Raw genomic sequence first — 5,210 nt, 5'->3', positions numbered from 1 at the left:
GTTTTATAAACTTTCTTGGGTTTGGGTTACTTTCCTTCATTTCAGGAAAGATAACACCACTTCTAAGATGCTTGTTTGCTGCTATTAGGGACGTCTACAAAGCCAAAAGAGCTGGAACGACTTCTAAGCCAAAGCCAAATGTTGCCTGAGAAGGGAGATTGTTTGCCTGGGCTAAGGCTTGAGTTCCCCCACGGATGCAACCAAAACCCCAGCAGATGCTGATGTGCTGCCGGGACATTTTCAGAAAGGGACTGTGGTGGAAGTAGTTCCAGCGGATGGCAATGGCATTTTGTCCAATGGCACACAGAACGTGGGATGGGGGAGAAAGACAGCGGGATCAGAGAGTATTTACACCTTACCATGGCAGAATTTTCCTCCCAGTCAGGAGCTTCTCCTTCCACCATTTCAATGACCACGATTCCCAAAGACCATATGTCCACTTTGGGGCCATAGGGTTCACCGTTCACTTCAGGTGCCATCCACTGAAGAGTCCCGACCACCGATCTCCGTCTACTCTGCTCAGGGGTGAGTTGAGCAGAGAGGCCAAAATCAGCTGGGGAGAAAGCAAACGACCGTTTTTATTTGAATCCTGTGCAATTAGGAAAGCACGCAAAAGAATTTCCCAGTAGAAGTTTGAGAATGTGCTCTTGAATCTCCTGGACAACTGTCCCTGCTCTGTTTCCTCAGGACTTTAGCCAAGGAAATATGGCATTGGCTGCTTCAAAAATCCCCACATTTTTTACACGGCCTCCAGCAGTGTCTTTTCTTCCCCTGAAGCTTTAGACTTGTAGTCCCCTCCCTCTGGAAGGGACACACACAGAGCAATGCCACTGTGCACTGCTCGATCCTTGCCATAGGTCTGTGCACGTTGCCACCATGTGGTCAGCTCACAACAGGCTCCCTGCACTGCCACCAGCACCATTTTGGGGGGGCTGGCACTCACTCAAAAGCAGCCCCACAGCCCACATATCCCTGGAACGCTGCATCTGCCCAAGAATATACTGACCCAGCTTGACAGAGCCATCCGTTTTGAGGAGAATGTTGAGGCTCTTCAAATCTCTGTGCATCACGTGGTTGGAATGGAGAAAATGCAGTCCTTGCAGGCACTGAGAGAGAAACCAGAAACAGGAGGGCAAAAATCAGTGATGTGATTTCATCACACAAGAAAGGAAACAGCTCTCCAAGATTCCCTCTGCAGGGGAATGAGGAGTAATGGCAGAACACAGTGCCATTGAGGGCAAGAGCTCGCTGCTCCAACACAGGCAGAGCAGCACCTTTCTAAAGAAAGGCATGTCAGCTTGCCAAAGAGCAACAGCAACTGCTGGTGTAGACTCTGCCCTGCAAACCAGCCAGGATGACTGCTGCTGCAGTGGATGTGCTCAGAAGTACAGAGCATTCTGGCTGCACTGCTAACCTTTCCAGCTGAGGACTCAGAGAAATGAGTCTCTCTTTCTTCTTTGCTGTTCCTTTCAAATGCTACCACCACCACCACCTTTGCTTTTACAGGCAAGGAATGCAGTGCCAACAGGCCAAAGTTTAGAGAGGCAAGATGGAGAAGAGCAAATACAAGAGCCAGAGTGAGAATGCAACAGCAGGAGAGAAGAGGACAGGAACAGAGTCCAGTGAGTGCAGGGGCACTGGCAGGCAGTTCACTTGAGAGGCTCTTGCTTGCCCAGAGCATATCAGCAACACAGAAACAAAGCCTGGCTCACGGAATCACTCCTGTTCTGAGCCCCTTTCCCAGACAATCCTGCCCAAGCTCTGGGAAGCACAGCTGGGATCCCCGACTGACCTCCCGACTGATGATGGCAATCTCATCTTCTCTCAGGCGAGTCTTTTGGATTGTGTCATAAAGACTGCCTCCATCCATGTACTCCATCACCAGCCACAGTTCTTCATGCACAAGGTAGCTGAAAGAAGGAAACAAGGCCATGCAGATGAACATGCATTCGTTGGTTCCTTTGCTTGATTCTTGTTTTTGGGTCCCTTTGTGACAAGGACAGAATTAAAAGAATTAAAGACATTCCCTCCAGGCTGTGGGTTGTTTGCAGTCTGTGCAGTCTCAAGGAGAACAGCACATCTGTGAAAAAGGAGATGTCTCTGATGGCCAGCAAACAAAAAGTGCAGTTTAGTAACAACCAAGATGAAAAACCTGTCACCGTGATATTTCTGGAAATAAGCACCTAGTGTTCCTGGTATGGAGAGCCATGGAAAAGAGGGGCAACAATCCAAGGGAAATCCTCTCTAGCATGCTTCATCAGCATTGAAGAAACCTTAAAAAATCCATCCTGAGACAACATGGAGGCAGTGAGCTTACAGGGTACTGACTTCTTGTGGTAGAGTTGATGCAGGTTTTTGAACAATTTTTCAACTATGTGTTGGAAAGGCAGGGATGACTCATGGAGACAAACTGCACTCTCTTCCCATCCATTGGAGATGAGTAGAGAAATAATAATGAAGCAATAATTACCAGCTTTCTTTTCTGCCAGTGTCCAAAGTGGGGTTTTAACTTTGCATGCTTTTACTATGTAAACAAACCTTCATGGGATGAGACCGCGACCACTCACCCGTCTAAATAATGGACGAGATGGGGACTCATATTCCTCTTCATGACCGTGATTTCAGTAACAATATCCTCCATCTCGCTCGGTCCCCGAAGATAGATTTTCTTGATGGCCACCTAGAATGACACAGAAAATCAGTAACTTTAGAAGCTGGTGGAATGAGACCAAAACACACATGGGGAGAGAGATTTTGCAATGACACCACCAAGCCGTGCCAAAGTGCCTTGTAATTAGACAAAGGAGTAATTAGGAACTGACATTCCTACAGCTCATTTCTCTGCTCCTTTGGGGGCCAGTTCCAGGACACGTGGCCACTGACCACATTTTGCCTTGTCCACTTGTTAAAAATGGTGTGTCAATTATCATCCCCAAAGCTCTGAGCACACTCTCTGTCTGTCTGTACTTCAGAGGAAGAAATGCGTGCCTTGGTACTCTGTGGATACATCTCGGGCTATAGGCAGAGCTTGGGGCTTTTAGGGACGCCTTGCAGATCTCTCCCTACGTGCAGTTCCCAAGTGCAGCACTGCAGGTGGCTAAGGAACTGCCAGGAACATTCAGATGTATTTGTTGGCAGCCAGAAATGGGAATTCAGGACTCTGAAGCCGTAGCCCCAGAGAGCAGTGAGATGCTCCAAGGCACCACCTTTGTTGGAGCAATTGAGAGCCAGGGAGAGCGTCCTTCTCTGAAAGGAACCGCTGCCCTCCTTGCCTTCCTTCTGGCAGCTGAGCAGGACAAAGACTGTCCCAAATGCAGCTGGCTGGCTGGCACCCGTCTGTGCTTCTTGTGCCTTTGCAGCACAGCTCTAGCCACAGCTGCAGCCACAGCTGACACGAGAGAGGAAAGCCCTGGAGAGCAGCAGAATCTGCAGGGGCTCTTGACATTTACCTGTCTTCCTGTGGCAGTGTCGATGGCTCTGCAAACCTCTCCAAAAGCCCTAGAAACAAAACAGCAGCAAAGAAAGGAGAAGCCATTTAGACGTTGGAGTGAAAGGCAGTCCAGACAGGAGATGTCTGCTGGAAATGCCTCCAACCTGCAGCATGCAGGAGGGCTCTGCCAGAAGGCAGATGATGCATTTTCCTCTCCAGTGCATGGGCACTGGGCCTGTTTCTGAAGCATTGGGGTTTAGTGCCTCAGCTCAAAAGGCCAGGTGATTCTTTCATCTTGGATTTCAGTTTCTAAACTGGGCGGTTTTTGTCCTCAGCACAGGCTATTTCCTTCAGCAAACTCTTGGGAAGAAATGCTCCTGAGAAGTGTTATCTGACTGCTATGATAGGGGGTAGGTTGCTGTTTCTGGTAATGAAATCCAAGTACCTTTGATAATGCCTTCTTACCACACAAATTCTGGCTGGTACTGAGAGATGGGGCAGACTAACCCCAGTGTCTGAATGTGTTTGCAGTTTGCCTGACTTCACACTTGATAGATATTCCAGCAGCAAATCGCCTGCCCCATGGTTGTGTAGAAGCAACTGTGGTTGGACTCACCCTCTGCCAACAATTTCCTTTTCGGTGTATTTCCTCCGGGGATTTTCTGTGCTCACCATTTGCCCTGAGGGAAACAAAATGCAAGATGCTCACTTGAAAGCCGACATCCCACCATCCAAGAGATACAAAAGGCAGCCCCACTGGGGCTCTAGAGTCTGGGCTTCTGAGTCCTTTGTGGCCAGCTGGGTAACAACAACAACAACAACAATTGCAACAAGACAGGCAGCTCTGCAGTACAAGCAGGCCAGCACAGAGAATGATTTTCTACAGTCCTTTGAAGAGATCTCTTGAAAGGAAACAAAGCACAGGGAGATGCATTCCCAGGAGAGGAGGGCATCTTCCCCACCTTGCAGCACTTTACCAAAAGAATGCCTTTCCCTTTGTAAACCCAAGCAGCTCATGCTCTAACCAATCCCAAGGGGCCTTCAGCAGCAGGACCCTCACCCTTGATGAGCAGGCTGAGCTGGAAGACGCCCTTGCCCGTGGCCCACGTGAAGAACCACACTGCTTCTCCTCCCCCTGACAGCAGGGATCAGTCCCTGCCATTGCACTCGCCCTCTCAGCCCCGCACACGTGCCCACCTTCCCGCAGCGGGCAAGGGCAGCAGGGACAGCAGTGCTCCTCAGGTGCCGGCGGGACACGGACAGCTGCCCAGAGGAGATGCTGACCCTCTGTGAGCCCAGCCCAGGCCATGCAGGAGCCGGCCCAGAGCAGGGGCTGCTGCCTCGGGGCAGCTCCGCGCTGCAGCGGCCGGCCGGCAGCGGGACTCTCCCAGCTAAGGAAGGCTCCAGCCTCGGCGCTCACACCAGCCCTCAGGGCCAGGGCAGCCACCGCCACAAAGCTACCAAAGCCCAGGCACCAGCACTGACAAGCAATGGCAAGAAGGCACGGCCACACCCAGCCCCTTCCAAGCTGGTGCCCCCACTGAGGACACGGCAGGATTGGCTTGGAGAGCAGACACACCCAGGTGCACATCAGTGCCCTTTTGTGCCAACAGGTGACGGGAGACAGAGAGTCAGCTGGGCTCTCTTCTCAGCCCCACTAGGTCTTATCTGAGGGCACAGGACCGGCAGCTGCTCTGGGCAAGAAGCAGCTTCAATGACTTGTGCTGTAGAATCACAAAGGGCACCCAAGTGAGGAGGATCATTGGGTCCAGCTATGCTG

This window comes from Chamaea fasciata, unplaced genomic scaffold, assembly GCF_029207755.1.
Source record: "Chamaea fasciata isolate MVZ Bird 193981 ecotype frontalis unplaced genomic scaffold, bChaFas1.0.hap1 SCAF_48, whole genome shotgun sequence".
Lineage (NCBI taxonomy): Eukaryota > Metazoa > Chordata > Aves > Passeriformes > Sylviidae > Chamaea > Chamaea fasciata.
This window is presented reverse-complemented; position numbering follows the sequence as displayed.